The sequence below is a fragment of the Cherax quadricarinatus genome, chromosome 47, assembly GCF_038502225.1.
Source record: "Cherax quadricarinatus isolate ZL_2023a chromosome 47, ASM3850222v1, whole genome shotgun sequence".
Classification (NCBI taxonomy): Eukaryota; Metazoa; Arthropoda; class Malacostraca; order Decapoda; family Parastacidae; genus Cherax; species Cherax quadricarinatus.
In genome coordinates, this window is record NC_091338.1 from 2,029,777 (window position 1) to 2,042,276 (window position 12,500).

At 41.6% G+C, this 12,500-nt stretch overlaps 1 protein-coding gene across 1 annotated transcript in view; it reads left to right on the forward strand.

Moving 5' to 3' along the window:
* The first annotated feature begins 11,507 nt into the window (after positions 1–11,507).
* LOC128696555 (galactosylceramide sulfotransferase) overlaps positions 11,508–12,500 on the forward strand; it is a 371,235-nt gene continuing 370,242 nt past the window's right edge. The window contains exon 1 of the mRNA XM_053787869.2: positions 11,508–11,678. The gene's annotated coding sequence lies outside the window, so the exon portion shown is untranslated. The remainder of the gene's footprint in view (positions 11,679–12,500) is intronic.

Consider the following 12,500-nt stretch of genomic DNA (forward strand, 5'->3'; position numbering starts at 1 on the left):
TCTTTCGTCTATGGTATAATTATTCAAAATGCAGTTTAAATGAGAAAACAACGTGCAAACTTAATTTTTTCCCCTCTAGACCTTCAACAGCACGGAATATAACAAAGTGATAACACTTTTGAGTTCGCTTCTGGGGCTGAAGAATTCTCTCGTCAGCCACCAGCTGAGTGAGCCAACCAAATCCCATTAATGTCCTTCTCTTTCAAGTTATTTTGGCAGCAAAATCACGCCGACTCGATATTATCGTGGAGTGAATCAGAGACAGGACGAACGTTATTGCTTGAGTGATGTTTAGATGTATATTGAACACTGGGCTGTGGGACATTGAACTTCACAAGGAGAGAAAATTTGCATTTCGGAAGGTGCAGACAACCATTCTTTCTTGTGTTCGTCTTCGTGTGTTCTCACTCGTTAATTTTCGTTATATTTACCGAAAGAGGTAAACTAGTTGGGTCTCCTCAGCACTAGGAGTGGTGGAAGCCCGCTATTCCTAGTAGTCTAGGAGTGGTGGAAGCCCGCTATTCCTAGTAGTCAGGCTGTCCCTCGCAGCACATAGACAGGCTCAGAAGACCATCTAGGAAAGAGCCACCACTGGGTCACGATGTTCATTTACTCACTGGCAGTGCGATTAAGAGAGAGAGAGAGAGAGAGAGAGAGAGAGAGAGAGAGAGAGAGGACAGTCGTCTAGCAACACAGAAGAAGCTGCTCAATGGAAGCCCACTACGACCCATGACAGAATACCTCACACATGTGAGCACACAGCAGAACATCTCACACATGTGAGCACACAACACAGAACAGAACATACAAGGACATTACAAGGACACTACCCACCAGAAGCTATACATAGAGACAGTCCTTTCGAAAATATTCTGAAGAAGAAAAAAACAGAAATAAGATGGTATCAACTATCAAAATTTATGAAGCACTAAAACCGTCGGGGTTATGCAATGTAATATAGGGCAGAGACACGAATTACCGCCAGTGTTAATAGCGAGGCAGAACCACCATTCAGTCTACATTAATTCACCCAGAAAATATACAGAGAATATGGAACAGTGGAGGAGAGAAAAGTGAAAAGAGAAGGATCATAATACTACAACCAAACAAAATACCGAGAAACAATTTAAGGAGAGGTTTTTCAAGCAAGGAAGAGACGGGAACTGTTCCTCCACCAACAGGACGACTCTAGCAGCTATTTATACGTACAGTGTCACTCGTTTCAATGTATTTTTAAGAAGTGAGAACAGTTCACTGGAAGCATCTGTATACGACTGTTGTTTTTGTTAATGATTGAGAGAATCATCGTTCGACTCGGCCCGGTCCACATCAGGTCTCGTAAATTGGAAAGTAAAGAAATTAAAGTGCGCACTGAAGGCAAGTAGAATTTTGCCCGAGTTACCTTATATCTTACATTTTAGCGAGACAAAAGAAAGCAAAATTCGGCAAACCTGCCAGAGTGCAAAGCGTTTAACAAGGTTACGCTTTACACAAGCTTACGTTTTACACAAGCTTACGTTTTACACCAGCTTACGTTTTACATAAGCATACATTTTACACAAGCTTACGTTTTACACAAGCTTACGTTTTACACAAGCTTACGTTTTACACTCATATGACAAGATGGTGGCACTTCCGTGTACTGGATGGTATAATTGTCGTGCTATCTTTGGTTACCTGTTTGTGTTTCGTCTATCTTCCTCTGTCTCTGTTCCCTCTGTCTTTGTCTCTGTCCTTCTGTCTCTGTCTCTCACGCTCGTAATTATCTCTCTTTCAGATGGCTAGTTCTGGCAGTTTGGTAACTAAATTGACCACTTAAAACTTGGTTAGTGGCGTTCCTTTGATGCTTCCTCGATGTGTGACACTTGTATCTTCTTCTTCTTCTTCTTCTTCTTCTTCTTCTTCTTCTTCTTCTTCTTCTTCTTCTTCTTCTTCTTCTTCTTCTTCTTCTTCTTCTTCTTCTTCTTCTTCTTCTTCCTCCTCCTCCTCCTCCTCCTCCTCCTTCTTTTGAGAAGAATTTAAAAGTGACTTTAAAAAAGAATCTTAACTGGGTTTCAAGGGGCTTCAGATAAAGTTGAACTATGAGGCTTCTATTTTGTCCACCTTGACGGAGTTATAAATGACACTTCGATTAATATTTCCGATTAGAAGTGAGGAAAAAATGTGACAATATCGTAGATGGAACAGTTCACTAATATAGATAACTGGTTCAGAGACCCGACAGGTTGATGATATACAAACTTGTACTACACTTAGCTACGTTTAGAAACGTTTCGCCAACCAGTGGCTTCCTCAGTCCATTACAGAGGAACATGGCTGAAGATTATAAGGAGTTTGAGGTAATCATTCCCTCAGCTGGGAGTCGATGTGATCAGTCCATGACAGAAAAGGAACAATTGTTAACAATTTAAAGTTAAGTCATACTAGCACAAACTACATAAAAAATATATTACCGATTACATAATAAAATTTACATTTCAATAGCATTGCTGTAACTCAAAACAAACAGAAATATTTGTGTGTATCATTAGTCTTGTAAAACAACGGTATTAGAGGCGTAATACTATTAAAAATAAATGTACAAATTTAATATTGGGTAAATAATATGCGAGTTGGGTAGAGAATCTTTTATGGGTAATATTTTGTTTGTTGTTGTGGGTTTATAGAAATAATAAGTATATGTGCTGTGGTCTACAGGCTAGTTGTAGAGGCTCCCACAGTGTGGTCACTCTCGTGGGAGTGTTGCAGAGGTTTACACTGTGTGGTCACTCTCGTGGGAGTGTTGCAGAGGTTTACACTGTGTGGTCACTCTCGTGGGAGTGTTGCAGAGGTTTACACTGTGTGGTCACTCTCGTGGGAGTGTTGCAGAGGTTTACACTGTGTGGTCACTCTCGTGGGAGTGTTGCAGAGGTTTACACTGTGTGGTCACTCTCGTGGGAGTGTTGCAGAGGTTTACACTGTGTGGTCACTCTCGTGGGAGTGTTGCAGAGGTTTACACTGTGTGGTCACTCTCGTGGGAGTGTTGCAGAGGTTTACACTGTGTGGTCACTCTCGTGGGAGTGTTGCAGAGGTTTACACTGTGTGGTCACTCTCGTGGGAGTGTTGCAGAGGTTTACACTGTGTGGTCACTCTCGTGAAGGTGATCCATCCTCATCTAGGGGGGTTCCAGTAGTCTACATAGTATGCACCTGAAGATCTATGCACTAGCATGGTGAAGGAAGAGACTCACATCCCCTAGAGGAAGCAGTGAGGCTCCCAGAGAGGCTTCCTCTGAGATTTCATCATTTATCTTTGCTGTCTGTGATGCCGCTCAAAAATTTATATAAACCTCTAAAAAAATCTTTACATCATTGACAATTAATGACGTTATTAAGGGAATCTATTTCAGGCGCTCGTAAAAAACGAGAGAGATATATTTAAAACTGCTGTCTACATCTGGTACGCAGTAAACTTAAGTTTAACGTCTGGTTCCATAACATTAACCCATTATAGAACCTTCTGTTACCTTTGCAACTATTCGCTATTTTCGTTTAGTACTCATTATTAAACTGTTTTGATGTGTGGTAATTAGTAATGCCATTTGTCTACGTATTTAGGACAGCATGTTGACGAAGATAGAAAACTTAACCCTGACAACAAGCGGTTGTTAATGGAGTGGTTCGGGGTGTTTATCAGGACTGTTGAAGCCACTAGCGCGGAGAATTTATTTAATAAATGTTTTGATCTGTACACCAGTGTCCTTGACCACATGACGTCAGACGCTAAATACGTCGTGATCTTTTAGTGTAAGAAGTGGTGGAGGCTCGATCCCGACGTAACTGCATTGACCCTTCCTAAATATATTGTTCTTAGATGCTTACATTTACACAGGAGAGCTTACAGGCTCTGCTGCGAAAATTTCCCTATCCTTCCCAGGATGCCGCCCACAACATTCTTTTAACACCTGCTGGGATACAATGGCAAAAGATGTTGGTAGACTTCAACATGAGCCTCGTCCTTCCCAGGAATCGAATCCAGATCCTTTGAGTTGGGATGAGAGCGCTTAAGCACTCTGCTGGTCATACCAGCAACGGAGCTGACTTGCGCTACTCCATGCAAGTCGTGCCTGCCTGAATGTTGAAGACTTACGCTTGTGTGGTCAGGCCCTTGTGAAGCATCGCAAGATCAAAGAAGATATAAGGAGCGTTCACCGTGACTCTGTTGATGCTCTGAGTTGATGATACCCACGAGCGCTGACCTGTATCATACAAACACTGACCTGTATAATACGAGCACTGACCTGTATCATACAAACACTGACCTGTATCATACAAACACTGACCTGTATCATACAAACACTGACCTGTATCATACAAACACTGACCTGTATCATACAAACACTGACCTATATCATACAAACACTGACCTATATCATACAAACACTGACCTGTATCATACAAACACTGACCTGTATCATACAAACACTGACCTGTATCATACAAACACTGACCTGTATCATACAAACACTGACCTGTATCATACAAACACTGACCTGTATCATACAAACACTGACCTGTATCATACAAACACTGACCTGTATCATACAAACACTGACCTGTATCATACAAACACTGACCTGTATCATACAAACACTGACCTGTATCATACAAACACTGACCTATATCATACAAACACTGACCTATATCATACAAACACTGACCTGTATCATACAAACACTGACCTGTATCATACAAACACTGACCTGTATCATACAAACACTGACCTGTATCATACAAACACTGACCTGTATCATACAAACACTGACCTGTATCATACAAACACTGACCTGTATCATACAAACACTGACCTGTATCATACAAACACTGACCTGTATCATACAAACACTGACCTGTATCATACAAACACTGACCTGTATCATACGAGCGCTGACCTGTATCATACAAACACTGACCTGTATCATACAAACACTGACCTGTATCATACGAGCGCTGACCTGTATCATACAAACACTGACCTGTATCATACAAACACTGACCTGTATAATACGAGCACTGACCTGTATCATACAAACACTGGCCTGTATCATACAAACACTGACCTGTATCATACAAACACTGACCTGTATCATACAAACACTGACCTGTATAATACGAGCACTGACCTGTATCATACAAACACTGGCCTGTATCATACAAACACTGACCTGTATAATACGAGCACTGACCTGTATCATACAAACACTGGCCTGTATCATACAAACACTGACCTGTATCATACAAACACTGACCTGTATCATACAAACACTGACCTGTATAATACGAGCACTGACCTGTATCATACAAACACTGGCCTGTATCATACAAACACTGACCTGTATCATACAAACACTGACCTGTATAATACGAGCACTGACCTGTATCATACAAACACTGGCCTGTATCATACAAACACTGACCTGTATCATACAAACACTGACCTGTATCATACAAACACTGACCTGTATAATACGAGCACTGACCTGTATCATACAAACACTGGCCTGTATCATACAAACACTGACCTGTATCATACAAACACTGACCTGTATAATACGAGCACTGACCTGTATCATACAAACACTGACCTGTATCATACAAACACTGACCTGTATCATACAAACACTGACCTGTATAATACGAGCACTGACCTGTATCATACAAACACTGGCCTGTATCATACGAGCACTGACCTGTATCATACCAGCACTGACATGTATCATACGAGCACTGACCTGTATCATACGAGCACTGACCTGTATCATACGAGCACTGACCTGTATCATACAAACACTGGCCTGTATCATACGAACACTGACCTGTATCATACGAGCACTGACCTGTATCATACCAGCACTGACCTGTATCATACAAACGCTGGCCCGTATCATACGAGCACTGACCTGTATCATACAAACACTGGCCTGTATCATACCAGCACTGACCTGTATCATACAAACACTGGCCTGTATCATACCAGCACTGACCTGTATCATACAAACACTGGCCTGTATCATACCAGCACTGACCTATATCATACAAACACTGGCCTATATCATACAAAAACTGGCCTGTATGATACGAGCACTGACCTGTATCATACGAGCACTGACCCGTAGTATACGATTACTGACCTGTATCATACCAGCACTGGCCTGTTTCATACGAGCACTGACCTGTAGTATACGATTACTGACCTGTATCATACAAACACTGGCCTGTATCATACCAGCACTGACCTGTATCATACAAACACTGACCTGTATCATACGAGCACTGACCTGTATCATACGAGCACTGACCTGTATCACACGAGCACTGACCTGTATCATACGAGCACTGACCTGTATCATACAAACGCTGGCCCGTATCATACGAGCACTGACCTGTATCATACAAACACTGGCCTGTATCATACCAGCACTGACCTGTATCATACAAACACTGGCCTGTATCATACCAGCACTGACCTGCATCATACAAACACTGGCCTGTATCATACCAGCACTGACCTGTATCATACAAACACTGGCCTGTATCATACGAGCACTGACCTGTATCATACGAGCACTGACCTGTATCACATGAGCACTGACCTGTATCATACGAGCACTGACCTGTAGCATACAAACACTGGCCCGTATCATACGAGCACTGACCTGTATCATACAAACACTGACCTGCATCATACCAGCACTGACCTGCATCATACAAACACTGGCCTGTATCACACCAGCACTGACCTATATCATACAAACACTGGCCTATATCATACAAAAACTGGCCTGTATCATACCAGCACTGACCTGTATCATACGAGCACTGACCTGTAGTATACGATTACTGACCTGTATCATACCAGCACTGGCCTGTATCATACGAGCACTGACCTGTAGTATACGATTACTGACCTGTATCATACAAACACTGGCCTGTATCATACCAGCACTGACCTGTATCATACGAGCACTGACCTGTAGTATACGAGCACTGACCTGTATCATACAAACACTGGCCTGTATCATACCAGCACTGACCTGTATCATACAAACACTGGCCTGTATCATACGAGTACCGACCTGTAGTATACGAGCACTGACCTGTATCATACAAAATTTGGTTAACACAAGCCTATCCGATGTTATCTTGTCGCCAAATGACTTCGAACAGGCGATAAATGACATGCCCATGCACTCTGCCCCAGGGCCAGACTCATGGAACTCCGTGTTCATCAAGAACTGCAAGAAGCCCCTATCACGAGCCTTTTCCATCCTATGGAGAGAGAGCATGGACACGGGGGTCGTCCCACAGTTACTAAAAACAACAGACATAGCCCCACTCCACAAAGGGGGCAGTAAAGCAACAGCAAAGAATTACAGACCAATAGCACTAACATCCCATATCATAAAAATCTTTGAAAGGGTCCTAAGAAGCAAGATCACCATCCATCTAGAAACCCATCAGTTACACAACCCAAGGCAACATGGGTTTAGAACAGGTCGCTCCTGTCTGTCTCAACTATTGGATCACTACGACAAGGTCCTAAATGCACTAGAAGATTAAAAGAATGCAGATGTAATATATACAGACTTTGCAAAAGCCTTCGACAAGTGTGACCATGGCGTAATAGCGCACAAAATGCGTGCTAAAGGAATAACAGGAAAAGTCGGTCAATGGATCTATAATGTCCTCACTAACAGAACACAGAGAGTAGTCGTCAACAGAGTAAAGTCCGAGGCAGCTACGGTGAAAAGCTCTGTTCCACAAGGCACAGTACTCGCTCCCATCTTGTTCCTCATCCTCATATCCAACATAGACAAGGATGTCAGCCACAGCACCGTGTCTTCCTTTGCAGATGACACCCGAATCTGCATGACAGTGTCTTCCATTGCAGACACTGCAAGGCTCCAGGCGGACATCAACCGAATCTTTCAGTGGGCTGCAGAAAACAATATGAAGTTCAACGATGAGAAATTTCAATTACTCAGATATGGTAAACACGAGGAAATTAAATCTTCATCAGAGTACAAAACAAATTCTGGCCACAAAATAGAGCGAAACACCAACGTCAAAGACCTGGGAGTGATCATGTCGGAGGATCTCACCTTCAAGGACCATAACATTGTATCAATCGCATCTGCTAGAAAAATGACAGGATGGATAATGAGAACCTTCAAAACTAGGGAGGCCAAGCCCATGATGACACTCTTCAGGTCACTTGTTCTATCTAGGCTGGAATATTGCTGCACACTAACAGCACCTTTCAAGGCAGGTGAAATTGCTGACCTAGAAAATGTACAGAGAACCTTCACGGCGCGCATAACGGAGATAAAACACCTCAATTACTGGGAGCGCTTGAGGTTTCTAAACCTGTATTCCCTGGAACGCAGGAGGGAGAGATACATGATTATATACACCTGGAAAATCCTAGAGGGACTAGAACCGAACTTGCACATGAAAATCACTCACTACGAAAGCAAAAGACTTGGCAGACGATGCACCATCCCCCCAATGAAAAGCAGGGGTGTCACTAGCACGTTAAGAGACCATACAATAAGTGCCAGGGGCCCGAGACTGTTCAACTGCCTCCCAGCACACATAAGGGGGATTACCAACAGACCCCTGGCAGTCTTCAAGCTGGCACTGGACAAGCACCTAAAGTCAGTTCCTGATCAGCCGGGCTGTGGCTCGTACGTTGGTTTGCGTGCAGCCAGCAGCAACAGCCTGGTTGATCAGGCTCTGATCCACCAGGAGGCCTGGCCACAGACCGGGCCGCGGGGGCGTTGACCCCCGGAACTCTCTCCAGGTAAACTCCAGGTACGAGGACTGGTCTGCATACAAACACTGACCTGTATCATACGAGCACTGACCTGTATCATACAAACACTGACCTGTATCATACGAGCACTGACCTGTATCATACAAACACTGACCTGTATCATACGAGCACTGACCTGTATTATACAAACACTGACCTGTATCATACGAACACTGACCTGCTACTGAGAGCAGTACCTACACTCAGGTCCCTGGGGTATACGCAATAATAATCTCTCAGTCTTGTGTATAATCCGGGAAAAGTAATTATTTGTTTTGCAAATTATTATTTTTTGAGAAAAGATGCAAATAATACCTTCATGCGTGGTAGAATGCGCCTCGCAAGGTGGCAGGGAAATATCTCAATTGCAGGGGAGAAAAGCACCAGAGTTAGGAAAAAACTAAAATGCTGGAACAAAGCTCAGGGGAGAAAAATGAGACACCACAGGAATAAAATATATTAAGATTAGTTCCAAGCAAAGGAGTTGGACCACTTCCGATCGATGGGGAAAAAAAGGCTCCTCTTAGACAAATTTTATCTCCAGTCTGTCCTCACAAGAAGCTTTCAAGTGGAATTTCCTCGGGAAATATCGCAATATTTTTGGTATTGTCTAGATGGAGCGGCAGCAGCGGCTGGAAGAGAGATGAGTTGAACCATAGTCTAGTGTTGACAGCTGCTGTTGTTGTGGTGCTGCTGGTGGCGCACACACACACACACACACACACACACACACACACACACACACACACACACACACACACACACACACACACACACACACACACACACACACACACACGCACACGCACTACAGTAAGCCACTACAGTAAGCCACTACAGTAAGCTAATACAATAAGTTACTTCGTGAAACAAAAAGACAGTAAACTGCTTCAAACTTCCAAATATTAGAATGTTATTATAAACTAGATAAATCTAAACTATCAATATTACAAAGAAACAAAGCTAATGTGTCCGTTATTATTGATCCGAAATAATTCACGTATTCGTAATAACACGACTATTAACGGACAGGGTTGAAACCCAGTTCTAAAACTAGCAGGTACAGTGGTTAGCACACTAGCTTGGTAGTTTTAAGACTGGCTTGCCTTGTGTTCGAATACATCCCGTTCCGTGAGAATAAATCATAACTTCATGGATAAAACAGCAAAAATTTACTGATGTGAAAATCACGTTCATGGCACCGAGAAAGTGAGGTGGGACACATAAACAAACGACTTAGACTATGGTATCATGGATAAATTTCGGCCTCTGGGCCATATGCAAATATTCATGAGACATGGGAAACAGGTTTCTAAGGTAAAGCTTATCTTACGTGTTTCTTAGCATTCATGAACGTATATTTCTCATGAAAAATGCGTGCATGACGTCTTGCATGGGCAGTCTGGCTGGACGTGTAGTCGCTCCGCTCTGGAGAAGCTTAAGAATAATCAAGCTGATAATGGCGTCAGTGTAGTAAACAGGTTGGTGACTGTAGTCAGTTGTTTTAGTTAGCTTATTTGGGTTCAAAGTTTGTCAACTGCGCCATTAATGTAACTGTTTACTTATTTGCTAACAAATAGAATCATTTAATCCCGAAGATATGGAGTTAACTCTTTGTGTATATACACTGAGAGATATACTCATCTCTACGGTGTATATACACTGAGAGATATACTCATCTCTACGGTGTATATACACACTGAGAGATATACTCACCTCTACGGTGTATATACACTGAGAGATATACTCACCTCTACGGTGTATATACACTGAGAGATATACTCACCTCTACGGTGTATATACACACTGAGAGATATACTCACCTCTACGGTGTATATACACTGAGAGATATACTCACCTCTACAGTGTATATACACACTGAGAGATATACTCACCTCTACGGTGTATATACAATGAGAAATATACTCACCTCTACGGTGTATATACACTGAGAGATATACTCACCTCTACGGTGTATATACACATTGAGAGATATACTCACCTCTACGGCGTGTATATCCTCTATAGTGTTTGTATATGCACTTCTCGATGTATATATACTGAGTTATATACCTCACGGTAAACATATTATATTTTGTACGAAAAATACTTTATGGTTTGGCTTCACCAACCTAAAATTCTTGATTATAATTGCATTAACATGGCAGAATTTAGCGCTCAATTTTCTGACACAACCTCGAATGGGATCATATATTGACCTGGTAATCAAGTTTGACCAGAGGACTGGGGATAGTAGCTCGCATTCCTTGAATCAAGAGCCATTCAACAGCGTCACTTGGCCTAGTTCAGGTGTTAAGGAGGAGAATAAAAACAAATTTCGTCTGTGAAAATAGAATCAGCAAGAAAGAGTGTCGGTAACTTGAGCGCCTCGCCAATGAAGCGCTCGCCCAGTCAGAGTAACATAGAACTCCACAGGTCGCCGCGGGGAGTGAGGCTGGCTGGTAACTGCAGGTGGGAGAGAGAGAGAGAGAGAGTGCAGCCTTTGAGAGGGGAGATGAGGATGCAGGTGGGGAGAGAGAGAGAGAGAGAGTGTGACGAGAGATAGAGAGAGAGAGAGAGAGAGAGCAGGAAAGAGCATAGCCTGGAGTGTGTGCGAGAGTTAGTTTGCGTTTGGTCTTCACGGAGACCGGATTTATCTTTGGGGTTCTCGTTGTGGTTCTCGTGGTTAGTCAATGGGCGAGTGACTGGTCTTGTCTGCGTATCTTGCGTCAGTCGCTGATCTTTGTGCCAAGCCGTTGCGTAACACCCTTTCGCCTATGGCTCCTTGGGATACGCCATTCCTACTTCCACAAGTCCTCATCTAGGTAAGTACTCCCATGGAAATAAAAAAAATACTAGAATTACTTTCGATTTTGTTATTTTATTAATGCCATTATTAAAAAGTAATAAAGCTTTTGAAATAGCGGGTTTAATCTGATAATAAAACACATAGAGCTGAGTGTTTAATCCTAAAACATCCGGCTGTAAATATTATAACGCTGCGATATTTTTGTTATTAATAAAATAAAGAGGTTTAAAAACATTGGGAATGTTTATAAATATCTTAATTATGCTCTCTGATATGAGTAAATATTGATGCTAGGAAAATCACAAAGAAATATCGTAACGTAAGTTACGTGTCGTAAATGTTGCAAGTACAGGAGAAAGATATCCAGTCGTAAACATTGTGAAGATATATTAAAACAATCTGCATAAGGCAGTGGACGAGCGCAAAGTTACGCAACATAAACATTACGCCAGCGTATAACTTACCATCTGCCAGCGCTGCGGGGAATATAACGTATTATATTATTATTATTATTATTATTATTATTATTATTATTATTATTATTATTATTATTATTATTATTATTATTATTATTAATTTATGGTTTTATTGTTGTTGTTGTTGCTGTTATCGTTTAATATTATTATTATTATTATTATTATTATTATTATTATTAATTTATGGTTTTATTGTTATTGTTGTTGCTGTTATCGTTTAATATTATTATTATTATCATCATCAATATGCTAATTACTATTCAGTACAGTAGTGACTGACCCTGGAAAGGTGTATGTACTGTTTGTATATATATATATATATATATATATATATATATATATATATATATATATATATATAT